The 24,893-nt window shown below is 36.6% G+C and overlaps 2 pseudogenes; one reads left to right on the forward strand and one right to left on the reverse strand.

Moving 5' to 3' along the window:
* Positions 1-1,042: 1,042 nt before the first annotated feature.
* LOC120116608 lies at positions 1,043-17,707 on the reverse strand (annotated as a pseudogene).
* A 5,021-nt stretch (positions 17,708-22,728) lies between these two features.
* LOC120116572 lies at positions 22,729-23,788 on the forward strand (annotated as a pseudogene).
* Positions 23,789-24,893: the final 1,105 nt, after the last annotated feature.

The raw sequence follows: 24,893 nt of genomic DNA on the forward strand, positions 1-24,893 counted from the left end.
AATTTTTTTTATAGTTATAACATCGTCTGGAGGTTGCAGTGTTGATATATTATGTGTAAATTTCATCTGTTGTTATCGGTTTTGTAACTGCTGTCTTTAGGTGAAGAGTTCACCGTAAGAGTAATCATTTCTCTGGTTATTTCGGCTTTGAAACTTGTGGTAATTAAACGAAAGGGAACAATAAGATTAGTAGGCTGCTGATGGGAAATTAAGAGGTTAATGTCATAAACTTTGTAACTAAACTTGCTTTTTGTAAAGTAAGCCCAGATGATTTGTATCACCCCTGAAAACCAGAGGCCTAGGCCCTAGAGTCTAGTGTTAGAGTGCAGGATTTGTAGGGTACGGTGGAAAGCCCAGACCCTCTCATCCACACGAGTTTGAACGTTAAATCAAAGGTTGGTTATTGTATAAATGCTCTTTTGTGTTAAATTCAAAAACTTACTATAAGATTAACTAATCTACTATTTCTAGTTACATATTATATTAATAATATATTCTTTTAATAGGCAAACACAAATAAATTTTCAAAATAAATAATATAATTAAATTTAAGAATTAATATAAAAAATTTAGATTTCAAAATAGACACATGTTGATCTTAGCTTATACATAGGTCCGCTATTGATGTTTAGCTACACCATTTTTTCTCTTCACCGTATACCTATTTTAAAATTTTGGGTAAATTACACATTTCGCATCTAACTATCATTTTTGATCCGTTTTAGTATTTAAACTTTTCACTTTCAAAATCAAATCTAAAGTTTAGTTTTTTTTATTTTAATACCTTATTCAAAATTTAACGTTACATTTTGAAAAATTGAAAGTTTATGTACTAAAATAGACCAAAATGATAGTGTAGGTACTAAATGCATTGGATTTTTAATGATGGGTACTAAAATGAACTAAAAGACTAAACATTGAGTATAGTTTTGAAAAAAAAAGTTTTAAGTACTAAAACAAACAAAACCAATTAATTTATTTAGGTACTAAATACGTTGTATTATATTATGTACTACATGAAACATGCATATAAAATTTATTGCTATTTCGTAGTCATTAAGACGACAATGTTAGCATATTTTGTCTTCTCGAGCGACAAATGTTCACCCACATGGTGTGCATATTTTGCGTACAAATCATCAATAATAGTCTTTCCAAAATGATCTACGAATACAGATTTAGTAACTGCTCTCAGACCATTTGCAACATTTTGCCCACTTTTACTCTTTGAATACATAATCTTCATCATAATCATTATCTTCAAAATCCCAATTCCTTTTAAAAAATTTCTATTTTGTCAAGAACAAAACACCCTTCATTTTCGATAATTTCCCATACTTCTTCTGCGCATGGGAAATAGTAAGGCACATTGAATGAATCCATATCCGATTGATGCACCAATCCCTGAACCAAAAAGATTGTTCACTAACGTATGTGTAAACAAATTAAATCCATATATACACACGCACACTTTGTGTGTTATTGAATAAGAAAAGTACAGAACCTCAGTCACCAAGTCACTGAGTGATTTGGTAAAAGGATCCCATAGACCACAATTGTCTTTGCTTCTACCAATTAAGGTAAGCAGCATTCGTCCTTCGTCTACCAATTCTTCGGAACGAAAGCTTAAGAAATTCGAAAAATCGATTCGAAACTGCTCCGAATATATTCTAGATACATTAGGTGGACTTGACTTTGCTACATATACGTTCCCCTTGTTATTCTCAACTCCTTCTGGGACCTAAAATTCATTCATAGTCGTATAAGCATATATATACCCATCTCTCTGCACGACAACACAGATGGCTAACCTTGGAGAGCCAATGAAGACTGTAACAAGAATGAACAAAGTGAATGGTTTTGCTTGGGAAGAGTCTTTCATGAAAGGAGCCTGCAACTCGGGCTACGAAGCAACTCCCCATCGGGTCTTCCCTGAGCCTGCCATTGAAAGCAGGAACATATCTAAAGACAGTGTTGAAGTCGTTGTGGGGAAGATCATTTAGGAAGATATGAAGCTCAGGTGGTTCCCAGTGTTGTTGTCGGCAAATGGTGGTGATGGTATCAATAAAAAACAATTAATATTGGGCACGTAATTATAATACCCAAATCGCAATTCAAGACAATTACAAATGTTAACTCAATAAAAGAAAAACAATTAGGATTTGTCGTTGAATCACAATAATTACTAGGGAAAAAATATTAACGCAACATTAACAATCGCAGTGGTCCAACACCAAAAGGAAATCCATTTTCATTAATAAAACCAATTTATAAGCGTAGGGTTTTTTTTTTTTAAGAAAATAGAAAGTACAACGGCCATGAACTGTTAAAAAACTTTTTATTTATGATTTTATACAAAAGTTTAATCTTCTATATCATAAGTAATAAAATCAATTGATTCTTAAAGATTCAACATGATCCGACATGATATCATTTGTTAGAATCAAACCATAAATTAATATAAAAAATTAATCAGAATCTAAGCATATCAAATCATCAAGAATAAAATGCTAGATTGGGAAGTGTATATGAATTAATCAATAAATTGAAATCCTTGAGTCTTTCTTTGATTGTAACATTCCAAGAAGATAAGTTTGCTCTTTCCGTAAAAGCTCTCTGACGGGATAAGAGTAATACAAGTTAACCTATTTTTTGGGGACCACTTGCTATTAGCTCAATCTTTTAAGTATTTATAATGTTGCCCCTCATCAAATAATAAATACAACATATGATATATACACTTTAATTTCATGACACTTTAAAACATATAACACATGTAACATAATTGGTCATTTAATTTTGTGTCATATTTTATGATAACATTATACATTATACATACGTGCCCACAAACGTGAATTTTAATCTAACAGAATTAACGTAAAAAGATTGAAAATTTTACTTTAATTTATGAATGTTTCGGCTGAGAAGAAGAGGGTGTATGTGTAGAGTATAGAAGAGTGTATGCCACTTATTAAATCATTTCGTACATGAAATTTTAGTGGAATTTTATTCTTCATTTGAAAGTGATATTTTTAATGCAAATCTGATTATCACTCTTGCTGTTGTGTATATTTCACTCTTGAATTTTATTCATTCTTTGTATATAAATGATTGAATCATTGATTTTCATGTTAACAATTTAACAATAAAATTTAATTGTGTTGTACAATAGGTTTCTAGATTATCTTAAAATATGAAGATCTACTTTTGAGAGAGATTATTTTCTCATATGTTGATTTTTTATATGGTTAAAAACCAATAAAACAAAAGCATATATATATATTATTTAGCTAAGGTTATAACAAAATAATATATGTTTTAAATATTCTCAAATATTTGACAATGAACATTTAATCAATCTATTGCGGTCATTGGTGTTTGAACCCATGACCTCCAATAATAATAACAATTACTTTAATCAATGAAGTAAAATAAACGACTTTTTGTAGTTAAAAGGATCTAAAGAGAGAGGCTAGGTGAATAATTAAAGTTGAACATCATAATGCCTAAATTTTTAGAATCAAAACTCATTCACTCACAGAACTTGTTTCAACTTAATCATCCTGTGTTAATCTTGGATTAAATTTGTAAGTTGATCAAATTTGGTTTTTAACCCACATTTCACTGGAACTCCCAGGGGTTTTAAGTTAAATACTCCTATATGGTTTTAACTTGTGTTAGGACCGTCTTTCGGTTGGACCCCAAAATTGGGCTTCGACTTGGATTAAACGAATTAGGAGTCGTCACCTATCATTTATTTTAAAACAAATGGGTTGATCAGATACCTTATTTCTTACCTGATCTGTTTCTTACCAGTGATATGTCAGATTCGGGAGTCGTTACAGTCAAGGAAGGGTTAGCACCCTTGAACAGCCCTTTCGGTACTACGTAATTTCCAGCTGTCTTTAATTAAGAAAGTTGTAATTTTAAATTGAAAGGTAAAATAACGATCTGGATTACTTACCTCTGATTGGTTGAAATACCCTTAAACGATAAAAGAACGTTAGATTTGTAGAGAAGTACGTAATCAAATTAGTACAGAAAGTGTGAAAATGTGAAAATAATGAACAAAGCAGGAAGATGAAAAAGAAAATTTATAAAGTGAATAGAAATAAAAACCATAAACTAGAAAAATAAAATGATAACATAAATAAACAAAGTAAAAGAAATAAAATAAAAACAAAACAACCATAAAACGGAAATAAGGCAAAGGAAAAAAATGAAATTAAATAGAAAAAATAAGAATAAAACAAAACCAAAATGATAAATAAAAAAGGTAGAATAATAAAGTAATATATATAATCCGGTGCTTACAAAAATACATGTATATAAAATATTAGGTAATAACAAAAATAGTAATAACAATAGTAAAAAAAGAGTTAAAAATATATGTACACATATAAATAAGCATTAAGGAAAAAATATAAAAGTAAATAAATAAATAAAAAGGTAAATAACTAAAAATAGTAATAAATCAAAAAAGAATAGTGTAAAAAATGATAAAAATAAAACAATATGTACATAATAATAAGGGAGTTAATTTGAAAAAAAATTAAAATTGGGGCCCATTTAAATAATATTTGGGGCGAGATTGAAAGAAAACCAAAGCTGAGGGTTGAATTTAAAAGGAATTTGGAATCAAAATCGTATTTAGGGTCAAATTGAATCTTCAAAAAACAACACGAGGACTAAAAGAACAGTTTACCCACTCCAGAGTGAAAACATGTGGGTCATGTGGTTACGGACCGGGTCATGGAGGTCTGACGGGTTTGGTATAAGACCAAAAAAAATCTTTTAATTCTTCATTTCTCCTCCTCTTCCACGAAAGCCCTCCCACATCTCTCTTTTTCTCTCAATTGTTCTTGAGAGATGAAGAACAGCGCCTGGGTTTTCCAGATTCCGGCACCGTGCCGCCTCGCCGGCCGTCGTTGACCGGCGCTGTCCGTCGTTCATCGGTGACAAACCTTAAAAATTTTTAATTTTTCCGAAAGCCCATAACACCCTCGTCACGAAAAACACCATAGTTTTTTAAAACAAGCCTCGTAGGGGTGTAGATTTAAAAGAGAAATTTTCGAATACCTTTATTCCGGTCATCGACTTTTAGCGTTTTAAATCCAAGAGAGACAACATGCAACTCGAAAAAAATGAAAGGTGAGCCTTTTTACCTTATGCTTATCCTCTAATAATCGCAAAAATGCTTCGAATATCACTGCTCGTATTTTGTGTAAAATAATTGCAACAGTTTGCTTGTATTTCGTATATCAACCGTTCGTACAATGAGTTTGATTACAAGCATATTTATAGGGTGAAAAAAAACCCTACTTTTAGACTATAATCTTGAGTCCTAATCGCACTAAACTACTTTTAGACGTGCGCCGTGAAACTAGAATAGAGACGTGAGGCGTGGGAACCCGGGTTGATTGTTGTGGTGCTGCTTGGGATGCTAGGGTTCTGGAAACCCTAGTCTGCGTGCATGTTGGGCTTGGACCACTGTGCACTGTTGGGTCACGTGTGACTTGGTTTCGAGCCTACAAATGTAAAAAATGAGATTAATAATATTATTTATATATACATAATATAATGACAAAATTTATGTGTCTACAGCTGCCCCTATTTACTTATTATCGTGTAACAAAAATCGAACAAAGATTAAAAGACACAGATTTTATCCATATCGAATACCCTCTGTCGTAGAGTTGAAATATGATATTAAGACTGGTTTGTCAATTTAAATCGCAAAATAACTCCCTCGTCGTGAGGTTGAGTCGAAACTGGAAAATTCTGAGCACGAAATCCTTCGTCATGAAGTTGAAATCCAATGTAGGTTTTCTTTGTTTCGAGGCCAATATCCTTCACCGTGAAGTTGAAATTAACTCTGAAACTGGAAAGTTTATTGACACTCATTCTTTAAGTTGGATATCATTCGTCTTGAAGTTGAAATCCAATCTTGAGATGGAGGCTACTTGCGTGTACGATTCCCTTCGTCGTGAAGTTGAAACCGCGGGTGGCCCCTTCGTCATGAAGTTGAGCCTAGTAATTGGATATCCTTCGTCATGAAGTTGAAATCCAAATATTGTTCCGAATCCAATATCATCCGCCGTGAAGTTGAAATTGGTTCTGGAACTAGGAAATTATTTGTTGACAGCCAGCCGCCCCTTCGCTGTGAAGTTGAGCTTGTGCTGTCTTGAGTCTAACATCCTTCATCGTGAAGTTAAAATTGACTCTGAATGAAATTGAAAAGTTATTTGTTGACAATCAGCCGCCCCTTCGTCGTGAATTTGAGCTTATGTTGTCTTGGGTCCAACATCATTCGCTGTGAAGTTGAAATTGGTTCTAAAATTGGGAAGCCCCTTCGTCGTGAAGTTGAGCCCCGAATGGCACGATATCCTCCATCGTGGAGTTGAAATCGTGGATGCGTGGGTACGATATCCTCCGTCGTGGAGTTAAAATCGCGGATGACCCCTTTATCGTGAAGTTGAGCCTTGACTTGAATGTTCTTTGTCTTGAAGTTGAAATCCAAGTATGTATGTTGCGGGTGGACACGATTCCCTTCGCCGTGAAGTTGAAACCTTGGATGACCCCTTTATTTGGAAGTTTGGCTTCGAGCTAGATATCCTTCGTCGTGAAGTTGAAATCTACTCTCGAACAAATTGTGTCGCTTAGAGTTCAATATCCTTCGCTGCGAAGTTGAAATTGACTCTAGCTAAAACCTGAAAAAGTTATGCATATATGTGATGCGATGAATGCAATGCTCTTAGGTGTTCCTAAAATGCATATGCAACATATGTTATCTTGGGGCTCTGGAGAGAAATCTCGATCTCCGGTTGCCTGTCTGGAATCTTAATTCTGGAATCTTGAAGTTCCAATCCCAGGTCTTGAATTATTCAAATGTTGAAATCTGATGTGCATATTTTTTTTATCCTTGATTTGGGAAATACTTCTCGACCATCTCAAGTATATGCATGAGCCTTAATCGGCTTCTGAGTACCTATACTTTTCAATGAATCTTTGTACAGTAATATGCGATTATCTTTTGCATAAGTAGATAAATCTTTGAGTTTAAGTTCAATTCAAGATGCTCAAAAGGAATTGATTTAGAGAAAAGATCGTCTTTTATTCATATATTTTATTCATGAGAAAAAAAAAAACAAATAACACATGACAAATATTCTGGAAAATGAATACATGATGAGGTGTAAATAATGTCTTAGATCTCGATAATATGGGCACTTCTAAGCTAAAAAGTCGTCAGGTGACTTTGAACACAGCCTTTTCCAAGGGATATTTGAAAATACGACAACGTGCTGGAGAGTGCAACCTTTCTCCGACTTGTTGAGTTTGTAGAAGATTCAGATGTCGGGATGTTTCCACTGTCAATATCCAAATCGCCCTTTTCGGGTTTTCATCTTGAACCCTCCTTATTTTTCTTTTTCTTTTGTTCTTTTTCTCTTTTTTCCTTTTTTTAATTTAGGGCGCCCTTTCGGGTTTTTACCCTAAACGTTTTTTCTCTTTTTTGTTTTTTGTTTTTTTTGTTTTTTTTTCTGACTTAAGATGTCTTTGCAGGTTTTTATCCTAAGCAAAGTACTTTTTGACTGCATCCAAGTTGATGGGATATGGCAGTTTAGGTGTCCATAAGGTCCTTTATCTCCGGAGAATGCCTTTTTTCACGACATAAGGTCCTTCCCAATTTGGTGTCCATTTTCCTCAGAAATCTTTCTGGACTGGCCAAATTCTTTTTAGCACCAGATCTCCTTCGCGGAATATTCTCGACGCACCTTTTTATCATGTGCTCGGATTATTCGTTTCTGATAGATTTGACCATGATGAATAACTTTCAGTCTCTTTTCATCTATCAGGTTGAACTGATCATATCTAGATTGTACACACTCTGCATCATCCAGTTTGACCTCTGTCAAGACCCGGAGTGACAGAATCTCTACTTAAATGGGTAGCACTGCTTCTATTCCATAAGCTAAGAAAAATGGAGTTACCCCAGTCGAGGTTCGTACCGAGGTTCGATAAGCGAACAAAGCAAAAGGCAACTTCTCATGCCAGTCTTTGTAAGTTTCAGTCGTTTTCTCCACTATCTTCTTAATGTTTTTGTTTGTTGCTTCTACTGCTCTGTTCATCTTTGGTCTGTAAGTAGTGAAATTGCGATGTTTTATGTTGAACTGTTCACAAGCAGCATTCATCATCTTGTTGTTCAAGTTTGTTATGGTATTGGTGATAATCCTTTCAGGTAGACCATACCGACATATTATCTCTTTTTTCAGAAACTTGCAAATAGTGGACTGAGTAACACTGGCATATGATGCATCTTCTACCCATTTTGTGAAGTAATCGATGGCTACAAGGATGAAATGGTGACCATTTGAATCCTTTGGATGGATTTTCCCAATATCAACCATGCCCCACACAGAGAAAGGCCAGGGCGACGTCATCACATGAAGTGGATGAGGTGGAACATTGATTTTATCTCCGTAAATCTGACATTTATGACATCTTCTAGCATAGTTGATATAATCACTTTCCAGTGTGGACCAAAAATATCCGCATCTCATTATTTGTCTTGACATCATATGTCCATTTACATGTGCTCCACAAACTCCATCATGTACTTCTTTCACTATCATTTTTGCCTCTTCAGCATCGACGCGCCTTAACAGGACTTGATTATGGCTTTTCTTGTATAAAACCTCTCTGTCAATGACGTATCCAGCTGCCAGCCTTCTAAGGGTTCTCTTATCGATTTCGGTGGCTTCTTCTGGATAACTCCAATGCTTGATATACTGCAGAATGTCATAGTACCAAGGCTTAGTGTCTTTCACATCTTCAATTTGGTAACAATGAGCCGGGTATTCATACGACTGCATATTAATTGTCATCATTTCAGACTCCCCGCCAGCCTTGAATACGGCTGCCAAGGTACCTAAAGCATCATCCATTTGATTTTCTTCTCTAGGCACGTAGTGGAAGGTGACTTCATCGAATTCTTCAAGCAGATCTAGTATTAGTCTCTAGTATTCCATTAGCTTTGTATTCTTGGTTTCGCATTCTCCGCGGAGCTGATAGATTACTAATGTTGAATCTCCGTATATCCACAAGGTCTTTATGCTTTGCCTTAGTGTAGCTCGGATTCCCAAGACACAGACTTTATACTCTGCCATGTTATTGGTGCAATCGAAGTTCAGTCTACTGGTAAATGGGTAGTGATTCCCTTCTGGAGAGATCAGGATTGCCCCGATGCCATGCCCTAATACATTTGATGCACCATCGAAATGCATTCTCCAGGAACTGTCCATTGAAGTACTTGCTTCTTCTAAGGATATATCCATCAAGTCTTCATCTGGAAAATCAAAGTCCAATGGCTTGTAATTCTCATCGGTTCTACTAGCCAAGAACTTCGATATGACACTTCCTTTGATTGCTTTTTGGCTTACGTACTCGATGTCAAATTCAGACAAGAGCATCTGCCAACGGGCTAACCTTCCAGATAGAGCAGGTACACCCATCATGTACTTCAGGGGATCTAACTTGGAAATCAGCCAAGTAGTGTGGTACAACATGTATTGTCAGAGTCTTTTTGTGGCACAGACTAAAGCACAACAAACCTTCTCGATAGGAGGATATCTAACCTCGCAATCGGTGAACTTCTTGCTTAAATAGTAGATGGCTCTTTCCTTCTTCCCGGATTCATCATGTTGGCTTAGGACACACCCCATGGAGTTCTCGAATATAGAGAGATACAAGAACAGAGGTTTGTCCGAGATAGGGGACATCAGGACAGGAGAGTGAGACAAATACTCCTTTACTTTCTCGAATGCAATCTGACATTTTTCATCCCACGCTCCAGCGTTGTTCTTTCAGAGAAGACAGAAGATTGGGTCACACTTGTCGGTTAACTGAGATATGAACTGTGCTATGTAGTTCATTCTGCCTAGAAAACCTCTGACCTCTTTTTGTGTTCGTGGTAGAGGTAGACTTTGAATAGCCTTAACTTTATCGGAATCAACCTCGATGTATTTTCTGCTGACCACGAAGCCTAATAGTTTTCTAGATGTTACCCCGAAGGTGCACTTGCTAGGGTTCAATCTCAGTTGGAACTTTCTCAATCTATGGAAGAGCTTTATCAAGTTCTCGACATGTTCATTCTAGGTTTGTGCCTTGACAATCATGTCATCGACATAAACCTCAATTTCCTTGTGCATCATGTCATGGAATAGGATCACCATAGCCCTTTGATATGTTGCCCCAACATTCTTCAGTCTAAAAGGCATCACCTTGTAGAAGAAGGTTCCCCACATTGTGATGAATGTGGTTTTCTCTATGTCTTCAGGATGCATCTTGATCTGGTTATATCCCAAAAATCCATCCATGAATGAAAAGAAAGCATTCCCGGTCGTTTTGTCTACCAACGTGTCAATATGAGGTAGAGGAAAATTATCTTTAGGGATCGCCTTGTTAAGGTCCCGGTAATCGACGCACATACGAACCTTCTCGTCTTTCTTCGGAACTAGCACTATATTGGCCACCCACTTTGGATACTTAGCCACTTGAAGAAAACCAGCATCAAATTGCTTTTTGACTTCTTCTTTGATCTTAAGGAGCATTTCTGGTCGTATCCTTCTCAGTTTCTGTTGCACGGGTTTGCATTCTGGCTTAATTGGTAGTTTATGAACTACCATATATGTGTCTAGTCCCGGCATGTCTTGATATGATCAGTCGAACACATCTCTATACTCTTGAAGTAAGACTACCAGGTTTTGTCTTGCTTCAGCCGAGAGAGTCGTGCCGATTCTAACCTCTTTTTTATCCTCTTTAGTACCCAGATTCAAGACTCGGTAGCCTCCTCATATGGAAGTATTTGTTTATCTTCTCTTTCCACCATTCTCAGCAATTCGATAGGCAAGTTGCACTCCTCTTCAGTGTCTTATTCATTGAATTCCCCTAGATAAATGGCCGTTTCAAAATCTACCTTCGGATCAGGATCATCAGTGCCTGCATTATTGTTATCTGGGGTCCTGAAAGAACAATGAAGATATGGGTGTGTGAGAGGAAATATCCCACACGAAACAGTCAAAGAATTAAATTTGAAAGAAAATGGAAATGAAATACTGGAATGAAGAAAATAGACAATCATAGAATTAAATTTGAAAGAAAATGGAAATGAAGAGCTGGAATGAAGAAAATAGACAATGAATTCGAAAAGAAATGAAAGAAAATTTGTTTGCCATGGACATAGGAAAAAATGCATCCTTTATTGAAATTAAACCAAATGTTTATTCACCCTTACAAAAGATCACCTATTGCCCCTTGTATAGGCAAATAGGGATAGTTGGAATATGACTCTGAAAGCTTCTTGTAAACCACATGTAATTCTTCCACCGACCAGCTGCTAGGCACGAACCTAGGTGGCAGAGGGCATATCCCAGATCTATCTTCGTTGTCAACATCTTCTGTGGTCACGGCATTGATGCTTAGATCTTCCAGAGCCACTTCTAACTCGGATGTGGTGGTTTCAAACACATAACCACCTGACTTAAATGTGCGGTAAAGAGGCGGGAATGCCATGGGTTCCCGTTGAAGTTCACCTCCAGTTAACTTGGCTAGTCTTCTTTCTCGGTTCTTCTGGACTTTCTTCCTCTTTTCATGGTAACTGGGCTGAAAACCGAGACCAAACTGATCTAACTTCAAAACAGGAAGGACTGGATTGATCCTTCCTTGTAGCAACTGTAATACCCCAAAAATTTAGACAATGACCAAAATGAAAATTTTGAAAGTCTGATGGTCAAAGTATAAAACTTGGGAAAAGTCTAGGGAATTAAGTGATAATTTTCCTAAAAATAATTGTATTCCATAAAAGATGATTTACTCTTGAGAGTGGAGTTTTATGGAAAACATATTTTTGGAATTTGAATTTTAGTAAAGAAAAACTAGAAATGGTTAAAGTCCGATAAGGAATCGGTAATTTTGATCGAATTGGAATTTTACAAAAATTTGAAGGATGCTATAAAATGGTTGGAAATATTATTTTAATATTTTAGATCAGAGAAATTGGTATGGATATGTGCAATTTTTCAGATTTGACCGAAACAGTGGAATTTAGTGACTAAAACGCAATTTTTGAAAATTCAAGGGGAAATTCATAAATAAAAGTCAAATTAATTTATATTTGACTTTGTAATATGATAATGATTAGATGACTTGGTTTTATGGTGAATATGGAAATTCATTAATGGCAAAAATGGAAATTCCTATAGGATTGAATAAAAAAAGGCTATCATAATATATATTGCCATGTGATAGATTAAATTATCATAAAATATCAATCATGGAAGAGCAATTCCAGCTTCTTCTTCCTCAAGGGCCGGCACTTTCAAGCAAGAAAGGTAAACATATTTAGTTTTAATTTTGAAGCTATTTCTTGAGAATTAGACTCGGTGTGGTTAGGAAAAATGTTCTACGTTCAATTCTCTACATTGTGACATGAATATTGCTAGGGTTCATGCTCAAGTTCTTCTTGAGTTGATGAAAGGGGAAGTTGATTCTTGTGTTTTAGGGGTTATGAAGAGTTAAGTGATTTTAAAGAATTGGTTGTAAGAAATGATGAAGAACCTAAGAATGAAGTTAAAGAAAACAGTTTGGATTTTTAATCTGGCAGTAGGTTCGAAAATTCACCATAAATTATATAAAAATAATTTTGAGGTTATTTTTATATATTATGTTCATAAATCAATATATTTTCTTTTAAAACAAACGTGGATCAATTTCAAGGTGTATACAAAGATATATGAATTTTGAACCAAGGAAAGGTCAGAAAAATAGGACAACATATTCTGCAAAACAGATTCTGTTAGTAAACTTTGAAAATTCACCATAAATTGTACAGAATGCATTAGAAGGATTTATTTATATGGATAGATTCGTATTCGAGTATAGTTTTCAATGGAAGAAATGGAATTAAATTCCAGTGTGTATATCAATACAGAATATTGATTCTTTAAAGGCAGTGCAAGTTGTCAGAATATGAAAATTTTAGAAAGTCTGGTGATTGTAATACAAATTTCGAATGGTTGGGAGTGTTTATTGTAATTATGCCTTTGTATGGGTACTTGGTTTATAATCCTTTCAATACTGGAATTTTTGGTATTAAGAATTCAAGTGGTAAAATGGTGAAGAACCATTTTGAGTAAATTGGAAAAGTTGGTTCCAATATTAAAAAGAATTAATAAGAGTTAAAGTAGTTGGTGGTGAATAGTTTGAAGTATGATTATGGAATTTATTTTGGAAATATGTTCATGTTAGTACAATACTAACATGTATATAGTTATGAATCTATATTTTGTACATATCGTGATTTACTCAGTGTTCAAAGCAATTCGAGTATAAAAGGAAAGGGTTAATATGGACATTAGTGAGGCACATATGTTGGAAATTATAAAGTGTCAAGGTGAGTGCAATACATGCATGAAATTATACATGGATGTTGTATACATCAATAGGAAGACTTGCGATAAGTCGACCTTGTTTATATCGGCATCATTTTATATCTTTTTTATAAATTGACATTGATATGTCAGAGTATGAAATTAAAATGCATTGATCATGAAAAATATGATATTTTACCATGAATGTTTTCGGGTATGAACTGCCCAATGTTAAATTTGATAATATATTTTTCCATGGTTGGATCAAATAAAATAGACTATATGCCCAAGTAAGTCATTGAGGGATAGGGTATAGTTGGCATGCCATAGAGTATAGCAGTTGCAGGTTTATATTAGCACTATAGTGTATAAAGACACTAAGTGCAGGTTTATGTTCGGATTAGCACTATAGCGTAAGCTTAGTATAGGTGGTGGGCACGACCTTATGTGTATTGTCTAGATTAGCACTATGGCGTAAGCTTAGTGCAGGTTTAGCACTACGGTGCATGTATTTTACTCGAATACCCAAGGTCCTCATGGTTGTATATTGGTCTATAGGCTATGATTTATGGATAATGGTTTATTGCTAGTAAATGGTAAGCATGAAAATAAGCTTACGAGCTTATGGAATAATGGCAAGTATGTTGGTAAAAATAAGCTTACGAGCTTATGGTACAAATGGTAAGTATTTTGGTAAAATAAGCTTACGAGCTTATGGCTATTAAATGGTAAAATATTGGATATGTTGGTATTATAATTTTATGGCATTTTGAAATTTACATTAAAAAAATCATGCATGAATTGTATTGCACTGTTAAATGTTTTAATTGCCTCACTAAGTATATACTTAGCGTGTGATGATTTTCACGCGTAGGTAAAAAGCGGAATAAAGAGTTCAAAGTGATATCAAGCATCGAGAGGTATATTTCAATATCAGTAAGACATCCTACGATGGAATTTGATTTTAGATAATGGCATGTAATTTGAAAATGTTCAATTTACTTGTTGAATAAATTTTGGAAATTTTTATAATGATGAAAGGTCATTTTTTATGAATTTATATGTATTTTCGGAAGTTACTGTAGCATGAACAGTGACCACGTTTTGAGAAAAATTTCCAAAATAATTTTGGGGTACTAATTCCCCTAACAAGGAATCGATTCCCCTACTGTTCATCGCCAATGTTCACTGTTACTGTTCACGGGGTACTGTTCACTATTCGTAAAAAAATCTTTTGAATTAAATTCGTTATAATGAAACATAATTTATATGATATGATATGATATTTTTATAATATCAATTACCATTTTAAGAAAATAAATTTTTAAATCACTTGTAAAAGTGGAAATGGTTTTAATTATTTAGGTGACATCTATAATCTGTATAGGTATAATTATGCAGGTTATGGGTGTTACAACAACTTCCCAAATCCTGTTCCGGTCTTGGCGCCTTGTCCCAAGGTTTGCTTGATTTTCATCTTGGTGCACTGGGAGAGTCGAGGTTTAGGAATCCTTTTTTCTTCTGCCACGAATGTGGCATTCATGAATTTTAAGGAGCGGAATGAGCAGTCCACCACTTCCTCATCCACTTCGATGTATAGTGCTTCCGTGGTCACACTTGCCACTATATCTTCCTCAGCATTGATAATTATTAAGGCCTCGTCAATAACAAAATTTAACTTTTTGGTGCAGCGTGGAGGGTACTACACCTGCTTGATGAATCCATGGCCTTCCCAAAAGACATCTATAGGACGGCATGATATCCATCACAAGGAACTCAATATCATAGGTTGTTGGTCTGATGGTCAACGGTACCTCGATCTTACCGACTACCTCTCGTTTGGTCCCGTCAAATGCTCGGACCATATTCTGACAGGCTCTCATATGAGAGGTATTTATTGGCAGCCTCTTCAATGTCACCAAAGGCATCATGTTCAGGGCTGAGCCATTGTCAATCAATACACTCGGTAAAACGTGCCCCTTGCAATACATAGTAATATGCAGTGCCTTTGTTCGACCTTTTCCCCCGGATGAAATCTCATCATCTGAAAACGAGATGAGATTATCAACTTGAATATTGTTCACTAGTCGATCCATCTTGTTGGCTGGTATGTCTTGTGTCACGAACGTTTGATTAAGAACCTTCAACAGTGCTTCTCAGTGTGCCTCTGAGTTTAAAAATAGTGCTAGCATTGAAGTACGCGTAGGTAAGTTATGGAGTTGTTCTATAATGTTATACTCGCTGTGCTTCAAGATCTTGAGGAACTCTTTAGCTTCTTGCTCCTTTATAGGTTCATTGACAACTATCACATCTTCTTGAATGGCTCAAGTAGTCTTTGCCCCACTTTGCTATCACATCCTTTGGAAGTACTCACCTGGCATTCATACTTCCATGGCACTTGCCGATTGTCCTTGTATTGAAAAGGCCGAGGTGTTATGATCACCACCCTGGCTGGTGTTGTTACTGTCATATTTGCCTTAGAGATAATTATCAAAGGACTACCCTACCAAATCTTCTGTCTGATGATTCTCCGGTGGCACAAACATCTACTTTAAAAGAATCTTGAATTTCTTCGTAAAATTTCAGCTCTTTTCGGTCCATCATGAGCTGGACTATTGATCTGAATTCTGGGCACTCTTGCACATTATGCCCCTCTTCGTTGTGGTAACAACAATGGTTACCATCTTCAATCCTTTTTGCACATGAATGGGGTGTAAGAAGCCCCGCCTTTACTATTTGGCTCCATATCCAAGCCAAAGGAGTTTTAACTTCCGAAATACATATTTTGATTCTCCTGCCATTCTCGATGGTGATTGCGTTGATTTCTATCTCCTGATGATTAGGAAAGGGATTCTGGGCGACGTTCGGTGCTCCGGAGTTGAAATGGATTCAATTTTTGTTTCGCATTCGTTGTACCAGTCTCTTGAATGCGAGACAATTTTCAATTGAATGCCCCTGTACACCTCCATGATATTCACAGTGGGTGTTCTCATCAAGCCATTTCGGATAGAGGGGCTTTATCGGATCCATAAGATAGGGTGACACCGCGTAAGTGTCGAAGAGTTATTGATATAACTCTTTATATGTCATGGGAATGGGATCGAACTGTTCCCTTTCCATTTCTCTTCTTGGTTCTCTCTGAGTTTGGTTAGAAGTACCGGATGGTACAGCTGCAGTTGTTTTTGAACTTGAGATCGTAACACCTTTGCTAGCGTTGTAGGTGTTGACATTGTTAATCTCGCGGTCCTTGTTCTTCATGGGAGGCTTTCTACTAGAGTCACCTCCTCAATCTTTCCTTGCTTTATGGCCAGTTCAACCATCTCACCAGCCATAACCAGATCTGAGAAACTTCCCGATGTGATTGCCACCAGGTGCCCGAAATAAGGTGTCTTCAGGGTCTGTACAAATAACTTTCTAGTTTCCTTTTCATCCAAGGGTGGATGAACTTGCACAGATAAATCCCTCCATCTATGTACGTATTGTCGGAAACTTTCGTTATGCTTCTTTTCCAGGCTCTGCAGCATAACTCAGTCTGGTCTCATATCATTGATATGTTTGTACTGCTCTAAGAAAGACTTGGCTAAGTCTTTCCATGTCTTGATATGAGTTCGGCTGAGCTGGTTGTACCATCGGATAGCTGAACCGGATAAGCTCTCCTGAAAGCAGTGGATCAAAAGTTGGTCATTTCCCCCGTACCCTGTCATCTTTCGACAGAATATAGTGATATGGGCCGAAGGGCAGCTATTCCCGTCGAACTTCTCGAACTCCGGGACCTTAAACTTTGGTGGAAACACCAAATCTGGGACTAGGCTCAGCTCTATTGCGTCCACTCCATAATAATCATGGTCTCCTTGGACCATCTTCATCTGATCTTCTAGCATTCTGGTTTTTTCTTCCATCTTTTTTGCCTTATCTTCCTCATTGAAATCCAGGATATTATAATCATCCGGATGATTGTCAGGACCGGTTGTGGAAGTTTGTAAATTTGCAACAACTTTTCCTTTGGTGGCAGATGAGTCACCTTGCAGTCCATGTAAGATCCCGGATGAGACAACCACCTGTGGGGTCGGTGGTATGGTTATCCTCTTAGATGCACCTACTCTGGGTGCACTTGCTTATTGTTGTAAACCATATAACTTAGCCACGATCTGATCGACTAAGGACTCCGTGCTTTTCTTGATAGACTCCATGGTACTTTGACTGTTCTGAGCCATTTTATCCTCCAACTCTTTCTGCAGTCTTGCCATGTTCTCTTTGATCTTCTCGATTTTGGCCTCCATTTGTCTCTTTTTTTGCTCGAGTATTGTGTGGGTGATGCGTATCTAATACTTGCGGTGGTAATCTTGGTGTCTGAGACATGTTCTGTTAGTTAATACGAATGTAAAAACATGGAAAATATAAAAATAAACATGAAATATATAAAATGCAAAGTATGCAATATATGATGTATGCAATTTGGAGGCATTGATCCAGAAAAGTGTTCATTATTATAAATAATCCTTATTCATAAAAAAATGTTTTATCTTTTAAGAGACATAAAAACAAATTAAATGTGCATTCAGACTAAATCCTCTAGACCCCGAACAACTTCTAATAAGTTGACAAGTCTTCTGCCTTCATCTGTCACTGGTTGAATACCTTGTCGAACCACTCCAGCTTCCCTTGCCAGGTCGCGAAGATGACGGGCTACTTTCTGTACTTGATCCAGGAAATCTTGGATGGTTGCGTCTCTAGCCCTCACCCTTCGTTGTGCTTGCTCCTAACAGAAACACCACTGTAATCCTCCGTCAAAGGGCACTATCTGAAGCTTATTTGCTTGCCTCTTGAACCCATCTACAATAGCTTCTAACTCAGCTATTGTCTTCCCATATTTCTCATGTTGTTTCTCTAAGTCAGTCACCTGGATTCTCAAGCGTTGGTTTTGATGTTGACTGTTTGTCAAGCGCCTTTGAGCAGTCTTCAATTGTTCCTTCCAAGCTCTTTCATCAGGCCCCTCGAACTTTCTTTTCAGACTGTGAGCTTCGTCTTTCCTTCGAGCTTCCATTGATAACGTTTAGCTTCCAGTTTCTTAACCCTTTGCTTCAGCTCGTTATTCACAGCTTTAAACTCTGCCTTGGCTATCTCAAGTCCAAAAGGGACAGGCCTGAGATGTTCCTCCATAGTCCGAGTGTCTTCACAGTCTGGCACCGGGACGTTATCACTCTTTCTCAATCTTTTCCACTCCATATAATCCAGAGTAAGCATGTCTCTGGCAGCTACAACATCCATCCGGAATACTTTCTTCCATGAATCGACTGCTTCCTTAATCATCTTCTTATAACTGTCACCGCTACACACAAACTCTGATTTAATTAGTCCGTATATTGCGGGGACAAACTGACGTGCCCCATACTGTCTAAGTGCCAATAACGGAGTATACCCAACTGCACCCCAAAGTCCAAGTAAAGTCATAGTATCAGAATCCCCACACCAGAAAAGAACGTCACCGAGGAACAACCAGAGGGCTCTCCAAGTAATATCCCGATCCTGAAGATGTGTAAAAACTTTCATCCACTTTTCCTTTGAAGCACCTTCATGCCATTTCATTGTGATGAACTCTCCTAAAGGTGAATATGTGGTTCTAAATCAGCGGTAGACAATCCCGTTAGTCTTCCAGAAGTGGTCATGAATCCAAACTTGAAGGAGCTGGACACACCCAACGAACCTTCCTCCGCCAGATCTTCGACAATGGTTGAGAGATCGAAAGGTTTCAGCTAAGATGGATGGTGCTAGGTTAACCTATCTCGGAAGTTGTTCAAATAATTCCACCACTGCTGTGTCAATACAACCCAATGCCTTCGGAAAGATAATCAACCCGTACAGACCTAGTGCAAAAAGGTCTATAGTCTTCCACTCATCAGGGTGGTTCTTCATTAATTGCCTTATGTGGATCCATTTAATTCCTTCCCCACTACCTGTGCACTGAGTCCGGTCAATTACCCATTTTTTGTCTACTCCCGCAACCCTGGCTAGTGTATTCTTAAAAGGCTGACTTTTAATGTGTTTAATGTAGGCTCGCTCTAGTTTGATGTTTTCACAGTGTAGTAGGGTAGTGTATTCTTCAATGGTGGGCACCATGTCCTCCCGATTAAAAGTGAAACAACTATATCCCGGGTTCCAGAATTGAACAAGGGCTCTGATTAAAGGCTCATCAGTCTTAACTTAGAGTAAAAGCGCAATGTCACCGTACCGTTGGCTGAACTTCTATTTTCTATCATTCTTCCAATTGTCCCAGATGTCTCGAAGCTCTTGCACATTGTTCTGTTTTAGGCTGATAGAGGCGTAACTAACCAGTTCTGACACATAGCTCCATTGAAGACTGTCTCCCTTTTCCTTCTGAGTCTTTTCGGACCATAGTCGTACCTCAGGGTTTTTAATCTCTTGCATTACAACACGTTTGTCCATTTTTTCAGATTATTTTGTGTATAACAAACATCGTTTTAGGGATCAATGGCCTCTTGTTATGATGCAAATGCTAAGAAAACAAACACAAAGGCAAAAAGTTAGTAAAGTAAAAATAAATAAATAAAAAGTGACAAAAAGAAGGAAGAAAAAAAAAACAAAACAAAAAGAAACGTGGTTAGGGTAAAAATATCCTAGGTTTTGGCATGTGGTTTTGGGGTAGGCTCTATTTCTCCATAGTCTCCCGGTTTAGGTTCTAAAAAATGGTACCCGAGTTCTCCTTACCGGTGCCCCCTTGGGCTTGCCATACCCTTAATCCTAAACCCATCACAGGCTTGTGTGGACCAAGTTAAACTCGAGAGGACACATTCCCTTATGCCCATATGGAGAATAAATTCACACGAAGGCATAAGGTATATGAATCCCGAAGGGTACTTGCTAGGCCTATACGGTGAATAAATTCACACGAAGACATCACTTTCACCCCCACTTAAAACGAGTTTGGAGCTCGGGTTTAGAGCCTTAGATGAAAAATCTTTAAGGGCTGAAATAATTAGAAAACGGTTAGTACAACTATTTACTCGAAAAATATAATCAAAAGTAAGTAAAAAATGATCGAAATATTACCTTAAAATTTAAACTTACCCTTTTCGTTAAAAAGACAACTGAAAATTACCTTAGCCTGACTCACTTACCTGTGTCCCCAGTGGAGTCGCCAAGCTGTCGGAACCGTCTTTCGGTTGGGCCCCGGAATTGGGCTTCGACTTGGATTAAACGAATTAGGAGTCGCCACCGATCATTTATTTTAAAACAAATGGGTTGATCGGATACCTTATTTCTTACCTGATCTGCGTCTTACCAGTGATATGTCGGATTCGGGAGTCGGTTACAGTTAAGGAAGGGTTAGCACCCTTGAACTGCCCTTTCGGTACTACGTAATTTCCAGCTGTCTTTAATTAAGAAAGTTGTAATTTTAAATTGAAAGGTAAAATAACGATCTGGATTACTTACCTCTGATTCGTTGAAATACCCTTAAACGATAAAATAACGTTAGATTTGTAGAGAAGTACGTAATCAAATTAGTACAGAAAGTGTGTAAATGTGAAAATAATGAACAAAGCAGGAAGATGAAAAATAAAATTTATAAAGTGAATAGAAATAAAAACCATAAACTAGAAAAATAAGATGATAACATAAATAAACAAAGTAAAAGAAATAAAATAGAAACAAAACAACCATAAAACGGAAATAAGGCAAAGGAAAAAAATGAAATTAAATAGAAAAATAAGAATAAAACAAAACCAAAATGATAAATAAAAGAAGGTAGAATAATAAAGTAATATATATAATCCGGTGCTTGCAAAAATACAAGTATATAAAATATTAGGTAATAACAAAAATAGTAATAACAATAGTAAAAAAAGAGTTAAAAATATATGTACACATATAAATAAGCATTAAGGAAAAATATATAAGTAAATAAATAAATAAAAAGGTAAATAACTAAAAATAGTAATAAATCAAAAAAGAATAGTGTAAAAAATGATAAAAATAAAACAATATGTACATAATAATAAGGGAGTTAATTTGAAAAAAAAATTAAAATTGGGGCCAATTTAAATAATATTTGGGGCGAGATTGAAAGAAAACCAAAGCTAAGGGTTGAATTTAAAAGGAAATTGGAATCAAAATTGTATTTAAGGTCAAATTGAATCTTCAAAAAACAACACGAGGACTAAAAGCACAGTTTACCCACTCCAGAGTGAAAACACGCGAGTCGTGTGGTTATGGGTCGGGTCATGGAGGTCTGACGGGTTTGGTATAAGACCCAAAAAAATCTTTTTATTCTTCATTTCTCCTCCTCTTCCACGAAAGCCCTCCCCCCATCTCTTTTTTTCTCTCAATTGTTCTTGAGAGATGAAGAACAACGCCTGGGTTTTCCAGATTCCGGCACCGTGCCGCCGTTCATCGGTGGCAAACCTTAAAAATTTTTAATTTTTCCAAAAGCTCATAACACCCTTGTCATGAAAAACACCATTGTTTTTTAAAACAAGCCTCGTAGGGGTGTAGATATAAAAGAGAAATTTTCGAATACCCCCATTCCGGTCATCGGCTTTTAGTGTTTTAAATCCAAGAGAGACAACATGCAACTCGAAAAAAAATGAAAGGTGAGCCTTTTTACCTTATGCTTCTCCTCTAATAATCTCAAAAATGCTTCGAATAGCACTGCTCGTATTTTGTGTAAAATAATTGCAACAGTTTCCTTGTATTTCGTATATCAACCGACCGTACAATGAGTTTGATTACAAGCATATTTATAGGGTGAAAACCCCCCTATTTTTAGACTATAATCTTGAGTCCTAATCGCACTAAACTACTGCTTTATTTTGTTGTTGATGATTAATGGGTTTCGTTCGCCGGACGCTTCGGAGTTGTTGGAGGCGAGAGACGTGCGCCGTGAAACTCGGAGAGAGACGTGAGGCGTGGGAACTCTGGTTGACTGTTACGGCGCTGCTTGGGATGCTAGGGTTATGGAAACCCTAGCCTGCGTGCATGTTGGGCCAGGACCACTGTGTGCTGTTGGGCCACGTGTGACCTGGTTTCGGGCCTGCAAATGTAAAAAACGAGATTAATAATATTATTTATATATACATAATATAATGACGAAAATCATGTGTCTACAACTTGATCACCTACTTCTATTATAATTTTTGGTAAACCTAATTCATCTTTGAAATTCAAAACCTGCCATTTTCATGATCATTTTCTTCCTCAAATCTATCCTGGGTTTTTGAATCTATAATTTCCCTAACCTTCATCTCTTGCCTTCATATATATTTTCTTTTAAGACCAATATCTAATGGTGGAAAATGATTCAATCATCGTTTTGAACACTAAATTAGCAGTTCTGGCGTCAGAAACATTGTATTCCAGCGATAGCAACTACAAGCATCGCCCCAGCAAGCGTGCCAGGCATGATCACGGTGCGTCGTTAGTAAGGTTCAAAGGTGTCGTGCCGCAGCAAAATGGGCATTGGGGTGCACAGATATACGCCAACCATCAGCGGATATGGCTTGGCACGTTCAAGTCCAAGAGAGAAGCAGCCATGGCTTACGACAGCGCCGCCATAAAGATACGTAGAGGAGGCGACACGCATAGGAACCTCCCATGGACCGATCTCAACGTCAAAGAACCGGACTTTCAGAGCCTTTATTCGACCGAAGATTTGTTGAACATGATCAGGGACGGTTCGTATCGAGGCTAGGTGGAAGATTTCGTCAAGATCTTGCCTAAGAAAGATGGGAAATTGGCCACCAATCTCAACAAAAAGCTTGTGCATGGCGATACACACTTCTCATGCATGCAACTTTTTCTTAAGGAACTAACACCAAGCGATGTCGGCAAGCTTAACAGGCTCGTGATCCCCAAGAAATACCCCGTCAAACACTTCCATCACATTTGCGAGACCGATCAACAAAGCCTGGTGGGTGGGATCGAATACATCGAACTTGTCTTCTACGACAAACTAATGATGACATGGAGATTCCGATACTGCTATTGGAGGAGTAGCCAAAGCTTTGTTTTCACTAGGGGCTGGAGCCGATTCGTGAAGGAGAAGAAACTCGGCGAGAAAGACAGCGTGACATTTTGCGCATGTGAGTGCCCTGGTGGGAGTCAAAATGGCAGAAATTTCTTCCACATCGATGTGGATTACAATGGAGAAAGCTGTTGCATCGATGACGTCGATAAGAAAAGGACTAACACGGCGGTGGAGTTGGAGCTGAACTTGGGGAACAAGAATTACACTAAAACTAGAAGTATTGAGTTGAATGAAGATAGATCGAGCTTTAGATGGATTGGAATCGGGTCGTAATGTAAAGGAGAAAAGTATTACTCTTTTCGGAGTACATATCAACTGATGAACATGTAGGTCTAACTAGTGAATTTCAGGCTGCTTTGTTAAATTTAGTTGCTTTTTGGTGTATTGAGACTATTATAATGTATATTAATATAATCCCAACAATTAGAACAACTAAATCCTGGGCTAGATTGTAGAAGAATAAGAACTAACCAATGAAGAATACATCAAAATCTCATAATTTTAGTATTAATGTACTTGATGAGAATAATATTAGTATTTGGAGTTTTAGAATTGCTTCTCTTCTTCCTTTGATAATAAATTATCCGGTCAAAATAGTGCTTATTAGATAAACTCTTTGTAAATCCAAAGGTTATAACTTGATCTGTTCATCAAACATCAAAACTTCCGATTCAATAATGTGATATTATAAAAGTAAATGAACACTTGTTAGTTTAACTTAACTTTATGTAGACACCTATTTTCGTCCGGGACTTATTTAGTATATATTAATATTATATTTTATCTTTGTATTTTAATTTCAAAAGATGTTAGTATTTCAATTATGATTTAGGATATTATTTTGAATATTATTTTATTTTATCTTTATTTTAGGTATTTTAGTTTAAATAGTTTTAAGTGTTTTAATTAGGATAAAAGATTTTATTTTAGTAATTATTTTTAGCTTGTTTTTAGGAATTTTATGGGTATAAATATCCTCCCAGGGTAAGTCTAAGGTAAGTCTAAGAAGACACATATGAAATCACAACACATCTGAGAATAAAATCTTCTTTTTCTCTCTAGCTTTCTCTCTATTTTTGCATACTCCTTTATTTTCTTTTAATTTTCGTTTTCAACAAATGCTAAGTATGTCTTTGGTCATACTTAGCTAATTTTCTTTTAAGCCGAGAGTTAAAGCGAAGACTTAATTCCAAACGTGAGAATTGTAAGAAGGATTGACTTATTGAAGCATGTTCGACTTTCCGAGAACACACTTAGTAAAATTATTTGCTAAAAGGAAACTGAGATTGGAATCAGTTATTGTTGAAACAACATAATCTGAGTCGGCAGCGAAGAATTGTCCTTGTAAGCCGACGTGAATTTTGAAGTAAAGATCTGTTTCGATGATCCAATGAATTTCAAAGCTAAAGTATGAGACTACTTTC

The sequence above is a fragment of the Hibiscus syriacus genome, unplaced genomic scaffold (genome assembly GCF_006381635.1).
Source record: "Hibiscus syriacus cultivar Baekdansim isolate YM2019G1 unplaced genomic scaffold, ASM638163v2 tig00110299_pilon, whole genome shotgun sequence".
In the NCBI taxonomy this organism is placed as follows: domain Eukaryota; kingdom Viridiplantae; phylum Streptophyta; class Magnoliopsida; order Malvales; family Malvaceae; genus Hibiscus; species Hibiscus syriacus.